Source organism: Dermacentor andersoni, chromosome 11 (genome assembly GCF_023375885.2).
Source record: "Dermacentor andersoni chromosome 11, qqDerAnde1_hic_scaffold, whole genome shotgun sequence".
NCBI classification, from domain to species: Eukaryota; Metazoa; Arthropoda; class Arachnida; order Ixodida; family Ixodidae; genus Dermacentor; species Dermacentor andersoni.
Window position 1 is genome coordinate 100679041 of NC_092824.1, and position 23420 is coordinate 100702460.

A 23420-nucleotide genomic window follows, 5' to 3' on the forward strand; every position below is an offset into this window, starting at 1 on the left:
GACGACTTTGCCGCGGCGCAGAGTAACAGCGTCTTGCCTCTAATGCACTAATGCTATTTCATACGCTTGACTGGTGCCATTTTGTCCACGGCAACGTGATGTACACGGCAACGTAAGTACGGATGCGTTATATTGTAGGTAGTGAACCCATCATTCGTATGCGAGACATTCGTGAGGAAAACAAAGTCAGACTGGACACGCACGGCGTTAATTCAAGACAAGTTTATTTCCAAGCCAATGAACGTTCTCACACGAGGCAAACCATTTTTCTGGTGGTGTGAAACAGCGTGCGCGCACACACACACACACACACACAAAATAGAGACATCAATCTCAGCTTTGCAAAACCCGAAAGGCGGTAGCTGCTCGAGAGAATGCAATCTTCATTTTAGACGCAGACCATCTAAGACAGCTTTAAGAAGCGTTCGGCTAAGCACAAGCGTACAGACGTTCATTCCAAAGGTTAAGGCACCCGAGAAATACACGCCGTAGAACTGAAATAGTGCACGAAACAATATCACTGTTTTAGAGGAGTTTGCCGACCTACGTACGTTAAACGTAATCAGATTTGTGCGACGTTACGGTGTGCGTCCTTTGAAGTCTGCCAGTTTACCGTACGGGAACACAAACGTAAAGACTCTCCAAAACAGCCCGCCGTCTCGTGCCTCGTGCCAAACGTATCGAAGCCAAGACGAGACGATCCATTAGCAAGTACCTCACCGTTGCTATGCCGACGAGTCTGGTTAGGCCTACGGGAGCCGGAATCGCCGGCTGATCTCCGAAATTGCACGCGCTATGCGCTCACGTTTCAGGCGAGTTCAGAGGAAGCGTGAACTCGGTTTTATAGGTACTGGCGACAAACTCGTCTCTGACAGCGGTTATCAAAACATACGCTGAAGCTGGAGCCATGGGCGCCGCCATGTTCGACGCTACTAAGCGTACGCAGACGTTCGAACCTGACACTCGTCAAATACCGTACGCTATCATAGCGCACGCAAATCGCAGAACCCCCCTAACGTTCAGAACGTGTGCAGGGTCGACATTTCTTTACGGACGTAATGCGAATATTCGGTTGCAAACGCTAAACTGAAACGGTGAATCGAAGCATCTCTTCAATCCTGGACGATCGCTTAGCTCGCGCATAATGCCAGTGGCGCGGGTAACTGTACCGGCTACACAACCGATAGGCACCAGTTGAGAGGCGCGCGTCATGTCATCGCGTGATTTTTTTTTTTTTTTGTACTCAACCCCTGGCGAGTCCTTAAGATTTGCTGTGAATAGCAGTATAAGTAACGGGTTCGACCAGACTTCGTTGTCCATTAACGAGACCGCTGGTTGCTGGTCTCCAAATACTTACTTTGCAGAGTTCCCTGTTCAAAGCACGCAACACAAACGCGAATAGTATTGGAGTAGTTAACCCTGTAACGCCCAAACACAGTTCTACATCAAATAAAATTCCTAGAATGGACCCTATTTCTCGTCTTGGAGGACACATTTGTACTGAGTATAAGTTAAGCAAGCACTCGTTTGTAATTAGATTCCAAACCTAATCACAACAGACACATGGCTCTAACGAATTCACGAATTGCCAATTGAGTGAAGGCACCACTTGACCTCAGTAAAGAAACAGGCTGGCTTCGGGATGTTCAACGGATCTCTTCTTTCCCTCCTCCTACTCCTGTCATCAATAAGGTAACTGAGAAATCTGCAAAGTACGAGCACCCACTCTACGATGCTTTCATTCATTACGACTGCTGGTGTCTCTAATGAATCAAATGCATTTTCATAGTAGCATTACGTAATCAAGAAGTACATATGGCATACGTGAATATCTTCGGAAATAGCTCAAAGGATTCCTCAGCTACCTTTTTCCTTCACAAGAAAAGTAGAAAGGTACGTATAGAGAAAGTAGTCAGTGAAAGAGACGCAAACTCTCCAATGGTATTCACTGCATGCTTCGAAGTACTGAAGCTGCCAAAATATGGACTAGGAGAGGTTCAACATCGAACATCTCAGCAACCTTCGGTTTGCAGACGACGTCATGTTAAGCAACACTGGGAATGAATTACAAATGATTGAGGGCCTCAACAGAAAGTGTAAGGGCGCAGTTCGATTAATATCAGAAGGAAAAATAATCAATAGCCTGGCAAGGGAACAAAAGTTCAGGATTGCCAATCAACCTCTAGGGTTTGTGAAGGAGTCCATTTACCTAGGTCAGAAGTCGCAAGAGACACTGATCAAGACAAAGAAATTTACAGAAGAGAAGGTAAGTTGGAGTGCGTACAGCAAGCATTGCCAGATACTGAGTGGGAGAAAAAGTCACTATCGCTAAAACAAAAACACTATCGCAGAAAAAGTCTACAATCACTGCATTCTACTGGTGCCAACATATGAGGCCGAAACATGCAGGTTGAAGAAGCTCGAGAACAAGACCGCGGAAAGAGCAATGGGACCAATCACGTTAGGCGTAATGTTCAGAGACAGGTGAAAAGCGCTGTGGACTATCGAGGGTAAACAGGGATACCCGCTATTGTAATCGACACAAAGAGAAAGGAATGGAGCTGGGTAGGCTATGCAATGCGTAGGATTGATAATCGGTGGAGCGTTAGCGTTACAAAATGGGTGCCAAGAAAACGGAAGCGCAGTCGAGCTGAGATGAGAAAATTCGCAGGCGCAAGTTGGAAGTAGTTGGCACATGATAGCGGAAATGGGAGATCGCTGGGAGAGGCCTTCGTCATGTAGTGGACATAAAAATACCCTGATTGTGCATTAATACGGCTACTTGTGTTCCACGTGCGCGAATTCAAATTACTATGTCTCAAACGCACACTATACAGAATCTGCGTTGTGCAGTACAGGGTTAAAATGGTGCAGAAACACTTTGGTGACTTGATAAAAAACACATTGCGCGAATACGCTCCCGTGAACATCACATTTTGCCGTCGTGCGTAGTTTTCCGTTCTTTGTGTCATTCATGTCATCCACCAACGTTTCGCTCGTCGCGTTTCCTCTGCCGTTACCAACAGGGTAACTCCGTAAGCCTGTGTTACCGAAGCTCTATTTCGAAGACCCGCCCCAACCTCTGCTGAGGCTACCGAAGATCTACCCCACATATACTTATTAGTTGGACTCGTGGTACGAAAGCTTGAGTTGTCTTGCACGTCATCGGCGCTGAACGCGGCCATCGTCCTCTTCTTGCCTTCTGGCCAGCGCTGTTTTGAGTCTCTTTATTTGTGTGTGTGTGTAACCACCCGTTTGTCGGGATTTCCAGCAATGGTGTCAAGTGCCTCGTTGTCGTGACGATGAATGTGGCCACTCTGACGCCGGTTCAAGACTTGACGTTCGACGTGAACTTCTCCAGCCTGGCTCAGCGGCTGTTCGGCGGTCCGGCAGCAGGTTGCTCCCGATCGAGGGATTGCAGTTCCAAGTCCGTGGTGGGGAGGTCCTCGCCATCATCGCCACTTACGATGAGCACGTTCCTCTGAACGTGAAAAGAATATAATTAGAGGGCTGCCAACATCTTCAGGCAGAAAAAATTGATCGCGGCCTGTTTTCCTCAGTTATCAGGATTTTGCCTACTGTTCGATAGCCAGGAGGTGCTATGGACAGTGGGAAGAGGAAATTTACGGATCCTGGTTCCTAGCGCCGGTCACGGTGCGTCGACCGTGGATATAAGAGAACAATAGAAAAATATATTATTAACTCATTTATTTATCTATCTATTGATAATGTACAGTACCTAACAGGCTACTCATCGACACAGTGTAAGGGGCCTTTATATTGTTAATGACAACGTGTGGTTACAAGCCCCCCCCCCCCCCCCCCCCCCAAAAAAAAAAAAAAAAACGTATGATACAAATTGTACGGTAAAAAGCAATGTGAAATTCAAAATACAACACATCATAACTTGCAAAAAATTTAGAAAGAACGTGGCCTAAACTGTCTACGAGAAAATGCTTATCACAATGCACATCGCCAAGAAAGGATACTAATGCTACCATTCATACAAATGAGAGAGCCATTACCTAAACCTTCAACCGCCGCAAAGTTCTCGCGCGGAACCACGTGACGTTCGGTGACATGCACGCAGCGCAACCCACGTGCTCCAAGCGGGAGTATTCTAGCCTGGAAATACGAGCCATTAAATAGCATATCCTATTAATAGCAAATAAGTCTGAATATTTGAAATATTGGTTTGTCAATGGCATACTACTGCTTTGTGAGGGTAACCAAAGTTTGTCAAAAGCATGAGTCCTAGTGACGAATTGGCCCAGTATGTGAATTCTGATACAGAAACGAGTGCCTTTCATCTGCTCCGACTTCAAGGCACACATCAAGCTAGCTTAACGATAGGCACTACAGAAATTCCATGCTGTTGACATGAAGGTCTCATTTTTTGCAATTCGGCTGTATTTCCCATTTTAACCCCTGTACCTTCCGCGTAAGCAGCAACGTGACCAGAAAATAATCGATCGGAATGCCTGTAGCGTAACCTGGCATACTACTGTGTTACATGTTGCTCTCGGAAAGCAGCAGTATGAGAAAAATGAAACGAATTGTTTCTCTTAACAACTTTATTGAGAATAGTTTCCCACCATTCTGACACAAACTGTGCAAATTGACTTGTGTCAGAATGTCCGTAACCTACAGCTACAGTGGCTCAGGCCAATGTCTTTGTAATTCCAGTATGACGAGAAAAGGTGTACACGTCACAAGATATCAACAAAAGGTTGTACAATAGCATTGGATACTTAATATACGAGGGAAAACATCGTTTTTTTATCCTCTGTGGCAACATTAAGTTCTCAAAGCCGGTATATTCAAGCTCGTACAGCTAACATAGCCTGGTTCATTACGTAACTTCACTTGTATGCCTAATATGGCTGCGGGGAAAACTATAACAGCACTCTTGCTCGAATATTATGTTTGATCACAGATTTTCCAATTTGAAACTACTCGAGAAATATTCGGAAAACTACTGTACCCTGAAAGTTTGACCATTAGATTAGACGACTGAATAGAATCGAAAAATACGCAAGTTGTTATTCAATATTTTCAAATATTCGCCCACCCTCAATACCACGTAAATTCATTCCAATGAGTCATACCGATCAGACTGCTATGCTAAAAGTCCAAGGGCAACGGTTCGCACGTATCTCACTTTTGTGGGTGACACGGAGATCTCAGTTTGCAACAAATACGTCAGCTGCTATATACAGCCTGATATATATATATATATATATATATATATATATATATATATATATATATATATATATATATATATAGATATATATATATATGCCCGATATACAGCTTCCTGCCTGCTCCCCAACAAGCCTGAAAACTATTTGATTTTAATCAACACAGCATTAAAACTCCCCCAATCAAGAATAGGCAACTTCACTTTGCCTTCCTGTCACATTCTCTATCAATGTTGATCAACGCCACACATATATTGCGTTTAGACAGTAATGACCGCCCCAGTGCTCAGCGTGCTTCTCACAAAATTCTTCAGTGCTATTGACTGCGCTGCATTTAGGTTGAATGCTTCACTAAAGTTTCCTATCCAACACCATGGTTGTCCTGTACTTTCCTTCGTTGTTGCTAACCCAGACCGGAACTGAATGTACAGCTGAACTGGTGCCTATCAGTGGCCTGTGCCATTTCTGTGGCCGCTTCACCAACTACATTAATTCATAAGTGAAGTGAGAATCAATAAATATTGAGTTCGCAATATTATATATTTCGTTGTCTGTACAATTTAAGATGTTCCAAATTTGCAGCATTTCAAAAGCCTCACAACGGCTTTGCTAACTAGAGTAAATGACCTTGAAGAGGAGCCCGGTTCAGCAGAATTTTTGTATGTTAGAAACAATGGGTAACAATTTAGTTTGCAGAAGAAGTAACCACGGAAAATATTATAACACATATATATATATATATTCACGGCGCTAACAATGGCCAGGTGGGGCAAGCAACCGAGATGGTCACAGGTAGAAGAACGCAGCATTGAAGCGCAAAACTATAGCTTCTGCGGAATGGCCTAAGCAATGCACTCAATGATAGAGTTATTCCTGAAGTGACACAACCACACAAGTCATGTGACGATAACGCATAAAAACTCCCCAGCATATTTCTTTTCTACCTGAACTATCTCTCTCACCACAGTTGGTGGTTAAAAATATGCAAGATTTGAGTTTCCTCGAAGATTCGGCGAGATCCAAATGCAAAGAAATTCGGCGCCACCAACATACTCACTTGACAATTGCGTGGACGCAGATGTCACTGCTTCTGTAAATGCAAATACAATGACACTAACCAGACACACCACTTCGCGGAAAAAAATTGTCGTGGAACAAAATTTAAGCCTATAGCGACGCTAAAATGCCTTTCCCGCCCTGTTCTGACTTCACTAAAAAGTTGTAACGGGATTAAAATATCTCTACGAAAACCGGACGAAAATATCATACAGCCCGTTAGGATGTTTGCCCAGCCCTGTTTGCAAATTCACCTGCAAATTCACATACACTGAAACAAATTAAAGGGAATGCAAAAATTTAGGAAAAATATTGCGGAGGGAAAGCATACCTTCATAAAGGTTGTAAGAATGTACGCCCAGCCCTGTCCTGACTTCTCAAAAACTTTACTGGAAGAACATATCATTACCCCTGCCAATACCCGCATACCAAAACTCATTCAAGCTAAGAATATTGGAATTCACGCAAAATCCTTGTCGAGGAGAAACATCCGCCTATACTCCCGTTAGAATATGTGCCACGCCCTCTTTGTATTTAACTAAATAGCAGCACCTGGACGCATGTGTCGACTTCTGCAAATTCACATGCACTGAAACCAATTAAAGGCAATGCAAAAATTTATGAAAAATATTGCCGAGGTAAAGCATAGCTTCATAAAGGTTGATAGAATGTACGCCCAGCCCTGTTCTGACTTCTATAAAAACTTTACTGGAAGAACATATCATTACCACTGCCAATACCTGTATACCAAAACTCATTCAAGCTAAGAATATTGGAATTCACGCAAAATCCTTGTCGAGGAGAAACATCAGCCTATACTCCCGTTAGAATATGTGCCACGCCCTCTTTGTATTTAAATAAATAGCAGCACCTGGGCGCACGTGTCCACTTCTGCAAATTGACATACACTGACAACAATTGAAGGGAATGTAAAAATATAGGAAAAGAACTGCCGAGGGAAACATAGCTTCATAAAGGTTGTTCGAATGTATGCCCAACCCTGTTCTGACTTCTCCAAAAACTTTACTGGAAGAACATATAATTACCACTGCCAATACCCGTATACCAAAACTCATTTAAATTAAGAATATTGGAATTCATGCAAAACCCTTGTCGAAGAAAAACATCAGCCTATACTCACGTTAGAATATGCGCCCAGCCCTCTATGTATTTAACTAAATAGCTGCACCTGGACGCACGTGTCGACTTCTGCATATTCACATACACTGACACCAATTAACGGGAATGCAAAAATTTTGGAAAGATATTGCCGAGGTAAAGCATAGGTTCATAAAGGTTGTTAGAATGTACCCCAGCCCTGTTCTGACTTCTCTACAAACTTTACTGGAAGAACATATCATTACCACTGCCAATACCTGTATACTTAAACTCATTTACCTAAGAATATTAGAATTCATGCAAAATGCTTGTCGAGGAAAAACATCAGTCTAAACTCCCGTTAGAATATGTGCCCAGCCCTCTTTGTATTTAACTAAAGAGCAGCACCTGGACGCATGTGTCGACTTCTGTAAATTGACATACACTGACACCAATTAAAGGGAATGTGAAAATTTAGGAAAAATATTGCCGAGGTAAAGCATAGGTTCATAAAGGTTGTTAGAATGTACACCCAGCCCTGTTCTGACTTCTCTACAAACTTTACTGGAAGAACATATCATTACCACTGCCAATACCTGTATACTTAAACTCATTTACCTAAGAATATTAGAATTCACGCAAAACCCTTGTCAAGGAAAAGTATCAGCCTATACTGCCGTTAGAATATGTGCCGAGCCCTCTTTGTTTTTAACTAAATAGCAGCACCTGGACGCATGTGTCGACTTCTGCAAATTCACATGCACTGACACCAATTAAAGGGAATGGGGAAATTTTGGAAAAAATATGTCCGAGGTAAAGGATAGCGTAATTAAGGTTGTTAGAATGTACGCCCAGCCCTGTTCTGACTTCTCTAAAAACTTTACTGGCAGAACATATCATTACCACTGCCAATACCCGTACACCAAAACTCATTTAAGCTAACAATATTGGAATTCTCGCAAAATCCTTGTCGCGGAAAAACATCAGCCTATACTCCTGTTAGAATATGTGCCCAGCCCTCTATGTATTTAACTAAATAGCAGCACCTGGACGCATGTGTCGACTTCTGCAAATTCTCATACACTGACACCAAATAAAGGGAATGGGGAAATTTTGGAAAAAATATGTCCGAGGTAAAGGATAGCGTAATTAAGGTTGTTAGAATGTACGCCCAGCCCTGTTCTGACTTCTCTAAAAACTTTACTGGAAGAACATATCATTACCACTGCCAATACCTGTATACCAGAACTCATTTAAGCTAACAATATTGGAATTCTCGCAAAATCCTTGTCGCGGAAAAACATCAGCCTATACTCCCGTTAGAATATGTGCCCAGCCCTCCTTGTATTTAACTAAAAAGCTGCACCTGGACCCAGGTGACGACTTCTGCAAATTCACGTACACTGACACCAATTAAAGGGAATGGAGAAATTTAGGGAAAATATCGCCGAGGTAAGGGATAGGGTAATTAAAGTTGTTAGAAGGTACGCCAGCCTTGTTCTGACTGCTCTGAAAACTTTACTGGTAGAACATAGCATTACCACTGCCAATACCAGTATACCAAAACTCATTTAAGCTAAGAATATTGGAATACAAGCAAAATCCTTGTCGAGGAAGAACATCAGCCTACACTCCCATTAGAATATGTCCCGAGCCTTCTTTTTGTTTAACTAAAAAGCAGCACCTGAACGCAGATGACTTCTGCAAATTCACATACACTGACACCAAATTAAGGGAATAGAGAAATTTAGGAAAAATATCGCCGAGGTAAGGGATAGCATAATTAGGGTTGTTAGAATGTACGCCAGCCCTGTTCTGACTGCTCTAAAAACTTTACTGGAAGAACATATCATTACCACTGCCAATACCAGTATACCAAAACCTATTTAAGCTAAGAATATTGGAATTCACGCAAAATCCTTGTCGAGGAAAAACATCAGCCTATACTCCCTTTAGAATATGTATCCAGATCTCTTTGTATTTCACTAAAAAGCTGCACCTGGACGCACATGTCGACTTCTGCAAATTCACATACACTGACACCAATTAAAGGGAATGGAGAAATTTAGGAAAAATATCGCCGAGGTAAAGGATAGGGTGATTAAGGTTGTTAGAATGTACGCCCAGACCTGTTCTGACTTCTCTAAAAACTTTACTGGAAGAACATATCATTACCACTGCCAATACCCGTATACCAGAAGTCATTTAAGCTAAGAATATTGGAATTCACGCAAAATCCTTGTCGAGGAAAAACATCATCCTATACGCCCGTTAGAATATGTGCCCAGTCCTCTTTGTATTTAACTAAAAAGCTGCACCTGGACCCAGGTGACGACTTCTGCAAATTCACATACACTGACACCAATTAAAGGGAATGGAGAAATTTAGGAAAAATATCTCCGAGGTAAAGGATAGCGTAATTAAGGTTGTTAGAATGTTCGCCCAGCCCTGTTCTGACTTCTCTAAAAACTTTACTGGAAGAACATATCATTACCACTGCCAATACCCGTATACCAAAACTCATTTGGGCTAAGAATATTGGAATTCACGCAAAATCCTTGTCGCGGAAAAGCATCAGCGTATACTCCCGTTAGAATGTGTGCCCAGCCCTTTTTGTATTTAACTAAATAGCAGCCCCTGGACGCATGTGTCGACTTCTGCAATTTCACATGCACTGACACCAATTAAAGGCAATGGGGAAATTTTGGAAAAAAAATGTCCGAGGTAAAGGATAGCGTAATTAAGGTTGTTAGGATGTACGCCCAGCCTGTTCTGACTTCTCTAAAAACTTTACTGGAAGAAGATATCATTACCACTGCCAATACCCGTATACCAAAACTCATTTAAGCTAAGAATATTGGAATTCACGCAAGATCCTTGTCGAGGAAAAACATCAGCCTATACTCCCATTAGAATATGTGCCCAGCCCTCTTTCTATTTAACTAAATAGCAGCACCTGGACGCACGTGTCGACTTCTGCAAATTCACATACGCTGACACCAATTAAAGGGAATGCAAAAATTTAGGAAAAATATTGCCGAGGTAAAGGATAGGGTAATTAAGGTTGTTAAAAGGTACGCCAGCCCTGTTCTGACTGCTCTGAAAACTTTACTGGTAGAACATAGCATTACCACTGCCAATACCAGTATACTAAAACTCATTTAAGCTAAGAATATTGGAATTCAAGCAAAATCCTTGTCGAGGAAGAACATCAGCCTATACTCCCGTTAGAATATGTCCCCAGCCTTCTTTTTGTTTACCTAAAAAGCAGCACCTGAACCTAGATGACTTCTGCAAATTCACATACACTGACACCAATTAAAGGGAATAGAGAAATTTAGGAAACATATCGCCGAGGTAAGGGATAGCATAATTAAGGTTGTTAGAATGTACGCCAGCCCTGTTCTGACTGCTCTAAAAACTTTACTGGAAGAACATATCATTACCCCTGCCAATACCAGTATACCAAAACCTATTTAAGCTAAGAATATTGGAATTCACGCAAAATCCTTGTCGAGGAAAAACATCAGCCTATACTTCCTTTAGAATATGTATCCAGATCTCTTTGTATTTAACTAAAAAGCTGCACCTGGACGCACATGTCGACTTCTGCAAATTCACATACACTGACACCAATTAAAGGGAACCCAAAAATTTGGGAAAAATATCGCCGTGGTAAAGAATAGCATAATTAAGGCTGTTAGAATGTACGCCCAGCCCTGTTCTGACTTCTCTAAAAGCTTTACTGGAAGGACATATCATTACCACTGCCAATACCCGTATATCAAAACTCATTTAAGCTAAGAATATTGGAATTCATGCAAAATCCTTGTCGAGGAAAAACATCAGCCTATACTCTCGTTAGAATATGTGCCCAGCCCTCTTTGTATTTAACTAAAGAGCAGCACCTGGACGCACTTGTCGACTTCTGTAAATTCACATACACTGACACCAATTAAAGGGAATGGGGAAATTTTGGAAAAATATCTCCGAGTTAAAGGATAGCGTAATTAAGGTTGTTAGAATGTTCGCCCAGCCCTGTTCTGACTTCTCTAAAAACTTTACTGGAAGAACATATCATTACCACTGCTAATACCCATATACCAAAAGTCATTTAAGCTAAGAATATTGGAATTCAAGCAAAATCCTTGTCGAGGAAAAACATCAGCCTATACTCCCGTTAGAATATGTGCCCAGCCCTCTTTGTATTTAACTAAAAAGCTGCACCTGGACCCAGGTGACGGCTTCTGCAAATTCACATACAGTGACACCAATTAAAGGGAATGGAGAAATTTAGGAAAAATATCTCCGAGGTAAAGGATAGCGTAATTAAGTTTGTTAGAATGTTCGCCCAGCCCTGTTCTGACTTCTCTAAAAACTTTACTGGAAGAACATATCATTACAACTGCCAATACCCGTATACCAAAAGTCATTTAAGCTAAGAATATTGGAATTCACGCAAGATCCTTGTGGAGGAAAAACATCAGCTTATACTCCCGTTAGAATATGTGCCCTGACCTCATCTATTTAACTAAATAGCAGCACCTAGACGCATGTGTCGACTTCTGCAATATAACATACGCTGACACCAATTAAAGGGAACCCAAAAATTTGGGAAAAATATCTCCGTGGTAAAGAATAGCATAATTAAGGCTGTTAGAATGTTCGCCCAGCCCTGTTCTGACTTCTCTAAAAACTTTACTGGCAGAACATATCATTACCACTGCCAATACCCGTACACAAAAACTCATTTAAGCTAAGAATATTGGAATTCATGCAAAATCCTTGTCGAGGAAAAACATCAGCCTACACTCCCGTTAGACTATGTGCCCAGCCCTCTTTGTATTTAACTAAACAGCTGCACCTGGATCCAGGTGACGACTTCTGCAAATTCACATACACTGGCACCAATAAAGGGAACGGAGAAATTTGGGAAAAATATCGCCGAGGTAAAGAATAGCTTCATAAAGGTTGTTAGAATGTACGCCCAGCCCTGTTCTGACATCTCTAAAAACTTTACTGGCAGAACGTATCATTACCACTGCCAATACCCGTACACAAAAACTCATTTAAGCTAAGAATATTGGAATTCACGCAAAATCCTTGTCGAGGAAAAACATCAGCCTATACTCCCTGTAGAATATTTCCCCAGCCCTCTTTGTATTTAACTAAATAGCAGGACCCGGACGCACATTACGACTTCTGCAAATTCACATACACTGACACCAATTCAAGGGAATGGAGAAATTTAGGAGAAATATCGCCGAGGTAAAGGATAGCCTAATTAAGGTTGTTAGAATGTACGCCAGCCCTGTTCTGACTTCTCTAAAAGCTTTACTGAAAGGATATATCATTACCACTGCCAATACCCGTATACCAAAACTCATTTAAGCTAAGAATATTGGAATTCACGCAAAATCCTTGTCGAGGAAAATCATCAGCCTATACTCCCGCTAGAATATGTGCTCAGCCCTCTTTGTATTTAACTAAAGAGGAGCACCTGGACGCACGTGTCGACTTCTGCAAATTCACATACACTGACACCAATTCAAGGGAATCCAAAAATTTGGGAAAAATATCGCCGAGGTAAAGAATAGCATAATTAAGGTTGTTAGAATGTACGCCAAGCCCTGTTCTGACTTCTCTAAAAGCTTTACTGGATGGACATATGATTACCACTGACAATACCCGTATACCAAAACTCATTTAAGCTAAGAATATTGGAATTCATGCAAAATCCTTGTCGAGGAAAAACATCAGCCTATACTCCCGTTAGAATATTTGCCCAGCCCTCTTTGTATTTAACTAAAGAGCAGCACCTGGACGCACTTGTCGACTTCTGCAAATTCACATACACTGACACCAAATAAAGGGAATGGAGAAATTTTGGAAAAATATCTCCGAGGTAAAGGATAGCGTAATTAAGGTTATTGGAATGTACGCCCAGCCCTGTTCTGACTTCTCTAAAAACTTTACTGGAAGAACATATCATTACCACTGCCAAAACCCGTATACCAAAACGGATTTAAACTAAGAATATTGGAATTCACGCAAACTCCTTGTCGAGGAAAAACATCAGCCTATACTCCCGTTAGAATATGTGCCCAGCCCTCTTTGTATTTAACTAAAGAGCAGCACCTGGACGCACGTGTCGACTTCTGCAAATTCACTTACACTGACAGCAATTAAAGGGAATGGGGAAATTTTGGAAAAATATCTCCGAGGTAAAGGATGGGGAATTAAGGTTGTTAGAAGGTACGCCAGCGCTGTTCTGACTGCTCTGAAAACTTTACTGGAAGAACATATCATTACCACTTCCAATACCCGAATACCAAAACTCATTTAAGCTAAGAATATTGGAATTCACGCAAAATCCTTGTCGAGGAAAAACATCAGCCTATACTCCCGTTAGAATATGTGCCCAGCCCTCTTTGTATTTAACTAAAGAGCAGCACCTGGACGCACGTATCGACTTCTGCAAATTCACTTACACTGACAGCAATTAAAGGGAATGGGGAAATTTTGGAAAAATATCTCCGAGGTAAAGGATAGCGTAATTAAGGTTGTTAGAATGTACGCCCAGCCCTGTTTTGACTTCTCTAAAAACTTTACTGGAAGAACATATCATTACCACTGCCAAAACCCGTATACCAAAACTCATTTAAGCTAAGAATATTGGAATTCACGCAAAATCCTTGTCGAGGAAAAACATCAGCCTATACTCCCGTTAGAATATGTGCCCAGCCCTCTTTGTATTTAACTAAATAGCAGGACCCGGACGCACATTACGACTTCTGCAAGGTCACATACACTGACACCAATTAGAGGGAATGGAGAAATGTAGGAAAAATATCGCCGAGGTAAAGGATGGGGAATTAAGGTTGTTTGAAGGTACGCCAGCGCTGTTCTGACTGCTCTGAAAACTTTACTGGAAGAACATATCATTACCACTGCCAATACCCGAATACCAAAACTCATTTAAGCTAAGATTATTGGAATTCACGCAAAATCCTTGTCGAGGAAAAACATCAGCCTATACTCCCGTTAGAATATGTGCCCAGCCCTCTTTGTATTTAACTAAAGAGCAGCACCTGGACGCACGTGTCGACTTCTGGAAATTCACATACACTGACACCAATTAAAGCGAATGGAGAAATTTAGGAAAAATATCGCCGAGGTAAAGGATAGCGTAATTAAGGTTGTTAGAATGTACGCCCAGCCCTGTTTTGACTTCTCTAAAAACTTTACTGGAAGAACATATCATTACCACTGCCAAAACCCGTATACCAAAACTCATTTAAGCTAAGAATATTGGAATTCACGCAAAATCCTTGTCGAGGAAAAACATCAGCCTATACTCCCGTTAGAATATGTGCCCAGCCCTCTTTGTATTTAACTAAATAGCAGGACCCGGACGCACATTACGACTTCTGCAAGGTCACATACACTGACACCAATTAAAGCGAATGGAGAAATTTAGGAAAAATATCGCCGAGGTAAAGGATGTGGAATTAAGGTTGTTAGAATGTACGCCAGCCCTGTTCTGACTGCTCTGAAAACTTTACTGGAAGAACATATCATTACCACTGCCAATACCCGTATACCAAAACTCATTTAAGCTAAGAATATTGGAATTCACGCTAAATCCTGGTCGAGGAAAATCATCAGCCTATACTCCCGTTAGAATATGTGCCCAGCCCTCTTTGTATTTAACTAAAGAGCAGCACCTGGACGCACTTGTCGACTTCTGCAAATTCACATACACTGACACCAATTCAAGGGAATCCAAAAATTTGGGAAAAATATCGCCGAGGTAAAGAATAGCATAATTAAGGTTGTTAGAATGTACGCCCAGCCCTGTTCTGACTTCTCTAAAAGCTTTACTGGATGGACATATGATTACCACTGACAATACCCGTATACCAAAACTCATTTAAGCTAAGAATATTGGAATTCATGCAAAATCCTTGTCGAGGAAAAACATCAGCCTATACTCCCGTTAGAATATTTGCCCAGCCCTCTTTGTATTTAACTAAAGAGCAGCACCTGGACGCACTTGTCGACTTCTGCAAATTCACATACACTGACACCAAATAAAGGGAATGGAGAAATTTTGGAAAAATATCTCCGAGGTAAAGGATAGCGTAATTAAGGTTATTGGAATGTACGCCCAGCCCTGTTCTGACTTCTCTAAAAACTTTACTGGAAGAACATATCATTACCACTGCCAAAACCCGTATACCAAAACTCATTTAAACTAAGAATATTGGAATTCACGCAAACTCCTTTTTGAGGAAAAACATCAGCCTATACTCCCGTTAGAATATGTGCCCAGCCCTCTTTGTATTTAACTAAATAGCAGGACCCGGACGCACATTACGACTTCTGCAAATTCACATACACTGACACCAATTAAAGGGAATGGAGAAATTTAGGAGAAATATCGCCGAGGGAAAGGATAGCATAATTAAGGTTGTTAGAATGTACGCCAGCCCTGTTCTGACTTCTCTAAAAGCTTTACTGGAAGAACATATCATTACCACTGCCAATACCCGAATACCAAAACTCATTTAAGCTAAGAATATTGGAATTCACGCAATATCCTTGTCGAGGAAAAACATCAGCCTATACTCCCGTTAGAATATGTGCCCAGCCCTCTTTGTATTTAACTAAAGAGCAGCACCTGGACGCACGTGTCGACTTCTGCAAATTCACTTACACTGACAGCAATTAAAGGGAATGGGGAAATTTTGGAAAAATATCTCCGAGGTAAAGGATAGCGTAATTAGGGTTGTTAGAATGTACGCCCAGCCCTGTTTTGACTTCTCTAAAAACTTTACTGGAAGAACATATCATTACCACTGCCAAAACCCGTATACAAAACTCATTTAAGCTAAGAATATTGGAATTCACGCAAAATCCTTGTCGAGGAAAATCATCAGCCTATACTCCCGTTAGAATATGTGCCCAGCCCTCTTTGTATTTAACTAAAGAGCAGCACCTGGACGCACGTGTCGACTTCTGCAAATTCACTTACACTGACACCAATTAAAGGAAATGGGAAATTTTGGAAAAATATCTCCGAGGTAAACGATAGCGTAATTAAGGTTGTTAGAATGTACGCCCAGCCCTGTTCTGACTTCTCTAAAAACTTTACTGGCAGAACATATCATTACCACTGCCAAAACCCGTATACCAAAACTCATTTAAGCTAAGAATATTGGAATTCACGCAAAATCCTTGTCGAGGAAAAACATCAGCCTATACTCCCGTTAGAATATGTGCCCAGCCCTCTTTGTATTTAACTGAATAGCAGGACCCGGACGCACATTACGACTTCTGCAAATTCACATACACTGACACCAATTAAAGGGAATGGAGAAATGTAGGAAAAATATCGCCGAGGTAAAGGATGGGGAATTAAGGTTGTTTGAAGGTACGCCAGCGCTGTTCTGACTGCTCTGAAAACTTTACTGGAAGAACATATCATTACCACTGCCAATACCCGCATACCAAAACTCATTTAAGCTAAGAATATTGGAATTCACGCAAAATCCTTGTCGAGGAAAAACATCAGCCTATACTCCCGTTAGAATATGTGCCCAGCCCTCTTTGTATTTAACTAAAGAGCAGCACCTGGACGCACGTGTCGACTTCTGCAAATTCACTTACACTGACAGCAATTAAAGGGAATGGGGAAATTTTGGAAAAATATCTCCGAGGTAAAGGATAGCGTAATTAAGGTTGTTAGAATGTACGCCCAGCCCTGTTTTGACTTCTCTAAAAACTTTACTGGAAGAACATATCATTACCACTGCCAAAACCCGTATACCAAAACTCATTTAAGCTAAGAATATTGGAATTCACGCAAAATCCTTGTCGAGGAAAAACATCAGCCTATACTCCCGTTAGAATATGTGCCCAGCCCTCTTTGTATTTAACTAAATAGCAGGACCCGGACGCACATTACGACTTCTGCAAATTCACTTACACTGACAGCAATTAAAGGGAATGGGGAAATTTTGGAAAAATATCTCCGAGGTAAAGGATAGCGTAATTAAGGTTGTTAGAATGTACGCCCAGCCCTGTTTTGACTTCTCTAAAAACTTTACTGGAAGAACATATCATTACCATTGCCAAAACCCGTATACCAAAACTCATTTAAGCTAAGAATATTGGAATTCACGCAAAATCCTTGTCGAGGAAAAACATCAGCCTATACTCCCGTTAGAATATGTGCCCAACCCTCTTTGTATTTAACTAAATAGCAGGACCCGGACGCACATTACGACTTCTGCAAATTCACATACACTGACACCAATTAAAGGGAATGGAGAAATTTAGGAAAAATATCGCCGAGGTAAAGGATGGGGAATTAAGGTTGTTAGAAGGTACGCCAGCGCTGTTCTGACTGCTCTGAAAACTTTACTGGAAGAACATATCATTACCACTGCCAATACCCGAATACCAAAACTCATTTAAGCTAAGAATATTGGAATTCACGCAAAATCCTTGTCGAGGAAAAACATCAGCCTATACTCCCGTTAGAATATGTGCCCAGCCCTCTTTGTATTTAACTAAAGAGCAGCACCTGGACGCACGTGTCGACTTCTGCAAATTCACTTACACTGACAGCAATTAAAGGGAATGGGGAAATTTTGGAAAAATATCTCCGAGGTAAAGGATAGCGTAATTAAGGTTGTTAGAATGTACGCCCAGCCCTGTTTTGACTTCTCTAAAAACTTTACTGGAAGAACATATCATTACCACTGCCAAAACCCGTATACCAAAACTCATTTAAGCTAAGAATATTGGAATTCACGCAAAATCCTTGTCGAGGAAAAACATCAGCCTATACTCCCGTTAGAATATGTGCCCAGCCCTCTTTGTATTTAACTAAATAGCAGGACCCGGACGCACATTACGACTTCTGCAAGGTCACATACACTGACACCAATTAGAGGGAATGGAGAAATGTAGGAAAAATATCGCCGAGGTAAAGTATGGGGAATTAAGGTTGATTGAAGGTACGCCAGCGCTGTTCTGACTGCTCTGAAAACTTTACTGGAAGAACATATCATTACCACTGCCAATACCCGAATACCAAAACTCATTTAAGCTAAGATTATTGGAATTCACGCAAAATCCTTGTCGAGGAAAAACATCAGCCTATACTCCCGTTAGAATATGTGCCCAGCCCTCTTTGTATTTAACTAAAGAGCAGCACCTGGACGCACGTGTCGACTTCTGGAAATTCACATACACTGACACCAAATAAAGGGAATGGGGAAATTTTGGAAAAAATATGTCCGAGGTAAAGGATAGCGTAATTAAGGTTGTTAGAATGTACGCCCAGCCCTGTTCTGACTTCTCTAAAAACTTTACTGGAAGAACATATCATTACCACTGCCAATACCTGTATACCAGAACTCATTTAAGCTAACAATATTGGAATTCTCGCAAAATCCTTGTCGCGGAAAAACATCAGCCTATACTCCCGTTAGAATATGTGCCCAGCCCTCCTTGTATTTAACTAAAAAGCTGCACCTGGACCCAGGTGACGACTTCTGCAAATTCACGTACACTGACACCAATTAAAGGGAATGGAGAAATTTAGGAAAAATATCGCCGAGGTAAGGGATAGGGTAATTAAAGTTGTTAGAAGGTACGCCAGCCTTGTTCTGACTGCTCTGAAAACTTTACTGGTAGAACATAGCATTACCACTGCCAATACCAGTATACCAAAACTCATTTAAGCTAAGAATATTGGAATACAAGCAAAATCCTTGTCGAGGAAGAACATCAGCCTATACTCCCATTAGAATATGTCCCGAGCCTTCTTTTTGTTTAACTAAAAAGCAGCACCTGAACGCAGATGACTTCTGCAAATTCACATACTCTGACACCAAATTAAGGGAATAGAGAAATTTAGGAAAAATATCGCCGAGGTAAGGGATAGCATAATTAAGGTTGTTAGAATGTACGCCAGCCCTGTTCTGACTGCTCTAAAAACTTTACTGGAAGAACATATCATTACCACTGCCAATACCAGTATACCAAAACCTATTTAAGCTAAGAATATTGAAATTCACGCAAAATCCTTGTCGAGGAAAAACATCAGCCTATACTCCCTTTAGAATATGTATCCAGATCTCTTTGTATTTCACTAAAAAGCTGCACCTGGACGCACATGTCGACTTCTGCAAATTCACATACACTGACACCAATTAAAGGGAACCCAAAAATTTGGGAAAAATATCGCCGTGGTAAAGAATAGCATAATTAAGGCTGTTAGAATGTACGCCCAGCCCTGTTCTGACTTCTCTAAAAGCTTTACTGGAAGGACATATCATTACCACTGCCAATACCCGTATATCAAAACTCATTTAAGCTAAGAATATTGGAATTCATGCAAAATCCTTGTCGAGGAAAAACATCAGCCTATACTCTCGTTAGAATATGTGCCCAGCCCTCTTTGTATTTAACTAAAGAGCAGCACCTGGACGCACTTGTCGACTTCTGTAAATTCACATACACTGACACCAATTAAAGGGAATGGGGAAATTTTGGAAAAATATCTCCGAGTTAAAGGATAGCGTAATTAAGGTTGTTAGAATGTTCGCCCAGCCCTGTTCTGACTTCTCTAAAAACTTTACTGGAAGAACATATCATTACCACTGCTAATACCCATATACCAAAAGTCATTTAAGCTAAGAATATTGGAATTCAAGCAAAATCCTTGTCGAGGAAAAACATCAGCCTATACTCCCGTTAGAATATGTGCCCAGCCCTCTTTGTATTTAACTAAAAAGCTGCACCTGGACCCAGGTGACGGCTTCTGCAAATTCACATACAGTGACACCAATTAAAGGGAATGGAGAAATTTAGGAAAAATATCTCCGAGGTAAAGGATAGCGTAATTAAGTTTGTTAGAATGTTCGCCCAGCCCTGTTCTGACTTCTCTAAAAACTTTACTGGAAGAACATATCATTACAACTGCCAATACCCGTATACCAAAAGTCATTTAAGCTAAGAATATTGGAATTCACGCAAGATCCTTGTGGAGGAAAAACATCAGCTTATACTCCCGTTAGAATATGTGCCGAGACCTCATCTATTTAACTAAATAGCAGCACCTAGACGCATGTGTCGACTTCTGCAATATAACATACGCTGACACCAATTAAAGGGAACCCAAAAATTTGGGAAAAATATCTCCGTGGTAAAGAATAGCATAATTAAGGCTGTTAGAATGTTCGCCCAGCCCTGTTCTGACTTCTCTAAAAACTTTACTGGCAGAACATATCATTACCACTGCCAATACCCGTACACAAAAACTCATTTAGGCTAAGAATATTGGAATTCACTCAAAATCCTTGTCGAGGAAAAACATCAGCCTATCCTCCCGGTAGAATATGTCCCCAGCCTTCTTTGTGTTTAACTAAAGAGCAGCACCTGGACGCACTTGTCGAATTCTGCAAATTCACATACACTGACACCAATTAAAGGGAATCCAAAAATTTGGGAAAAATATCGCCGAGGTAAAGAATAGCACAAATAAGGTTGTTAGAATGTACGCCCAGCCCTGTTCTGACTTCTTTAAAAGCTTTACTGGAAGGACATATCATTACCACTGCCAATACCCGTATACCAAAACTCATTTAAGCTAAGAATATTGGAATTCACGCAAAATCCTTGTCGAGGAAAAACATCAGCCTATACTCCCGTTAGAATATGTGCCCAACCCTCTTTGTATTTAACTAAATAGCAGGACCCGGACGCACATTACGACTTCTGCAAATTCACATACACTGACACCAATTAAAGGGAATGGAGAAATTTAGGAAAAATATCGCCGAGGTAAAGGATGGGGAATTAAGGTTGTTAGAAGGTACGCCAGCGCTGTTCTGACTGCTCTGAAAACTTTACTGGAAGAACATATCATTACCACTGCCAATACCCGAATACCAAAACTCATTTAAGCTAAGAATATTGGAATTCACGCAAAATCCTTGTCGAGGAAAAACATCAGCCTATACTCCCGTTAGAATATGTGCCCAGCCCTCTTTGTATTTAACTAAAGAGCAGCACCTGGACGCACGTGTCGACTTCTGCAAATTCACTTACACTGACAGCAATTAAAGGGAATGGGGAAATTTTGGAAAAATATCTCCGAGGTAAAGGATAGCGTAATTAAGGTTGTTAGAATGTACGCCCAGCCCTGTTTTGACTTCTCTAAAAACTTTACTGGAAGAACATATCATTACCACTGCCAAAACCCGCATACCAAAACTCATTTAAGCTAAGAATATTGGAATTCACGCAAAATCCTTGTCGAGGAAAAACATCAGCCTATACTCCCGTTAGAATATGTGCCCAGCCCTCTTTGTATTTAACTAAATAGCAGGACCCGGACGCACATTACGACTTCTGCAAGGTCACATACACTGACACCAATTAGAGGGAATGGAGAAATGTAGGAAAAATATCGCCGAGGTAAAGGATGGGGAATTAAGGTTGTTTGAAGGTACGCCAGCGCTGTTCTGACTGCTCTGAAAACTTTACTGGAAGAACATATCATTACCACTGCCAATACCCGAATACCAAAACTCATTTAAGCTAAGATTATTGGAATTCACGCAAAATCCTTGTCGAGGAAAAACATCAGCCTATACTCCCGTTAGAATATGTGCCCAGCCCTCTTTGTATTTAACTAAAGAGCAGCACCTGGACGCACGTGTCGACTTCTGGAAATTCACATACACTGACACCAAATAAAGGGAATGGGGAAATTTTGGAAAAAATATGTCCGAGGTAAAGGATAGCGTAATTAAGGTTGTTAGAATGTACGCCCAGCCCTGTTCTGACTTCTCTAAAAACTTTACTGGAAGAACATATCATTACCACTGCCAATACCTGTATACCAGAACTCATTTAAGCTAACAATATTGGAATTCTCGCAAAATCCTTGTCGCGGAAAAACATCAGCCTATACTCCCGTTAGAATATGTGCCCAGCCCTCCTTGTATTTAACTAAAAAGCTGCACCTGGACCCAGGTGACGACTTCTGCAAATTCACGTACACTGACACCAATTAAAGGGAATGGAGAAATTTAGGAAAAATATCGCCGAGGTAAGGGATAGGGTAATTAAAGTTGTTAGAAGGTACGCCAGCCTTGTTCTGACTGCTCTGAAAACTTTACTGGTAGAACATAGCATTACCACTGCCAATACCAGTATACCAAAACTCATTTAAGCTAAGAATATTGGAATACAAGCAAAATCCTTGTCGAGGAAGAACATCAGCCTATACTCCCATTAGAATATGTCCCGAGCCTTCTTTTTGTTTAACTAAAAAGCAGCACCTGAACGCAGATGACTTCTGCAAATTCACATACTCTGACACCAAATTAAGGGAATAGAGAAATTTAGGAAAAATATCGCCGAGGTAAGGGATAGCATAATTAAGGTTGTTAGAATGTACGCCAGCCCTGTTCTGACTGCTCTAAAAACTTTACTGGAAGAACATATCATTACCACTGCCAATACCAGTATACCAAAACCTATTTAAGCTAAGAATATTGGAATTCACGCAAAATCCTTGTCGAGGAAAAACATCAGCCTATACTCCCTTTAGAATATGTATCCAGATCTCTTTGTATTTCACTAAAAAGCTGCACCTGGACGCACATGTCGACTTCTGCAAATTCACATACACTGACACCAATTAAAGGGAACCCAAAAATTTGGGAAAAATATCGCCGTGGTAAAGAATAGCATAATTAAGGCTGTTAGAATGTACGCCCAGCCCTGTTCTGACTTCTCTAAAAGCTTTACTGGAAGGACATATCAGTACCACTGCCAATACCCGTATATCAAAACTCATTTAAGCTAAGAATATTGGAATTCATGCAAAATCCTTGTCGAGGAAAAACATCAGCCTATACTCTCGTTAGAATATGTGCCCAGCCCTCTTTGTATTTAACTAAAGAGCAGCACCTGGACGCACTTGTCGACTTCTGTAAATTCACATACACTGACACCAATTAAAGGGAATGGGGA

General features: G+C 41.1%; 1 long non-coding RNA gene across 1 annotated transcript in view; it reads right to left on the reverse strand.

Moving 5' to 3' along the window:
* Nucleotides 1-212: 212 nt before the first annotated feature.
* LOC129386881 (uncharacterized) overlaps nt 213-23420 on the reverse strand; it is a 66144-nt gene continuing 42936 nt past the window's right edge. Inside the window, exon 5 of the long non-coding RNA XR_008614180.2 lies at nt 213-3481. This is a non-coding gene — a long non-coding RNA (uncharacterized lncRNA). The remainder of the gene's footprint in view (nt 3482-23420) is intronic.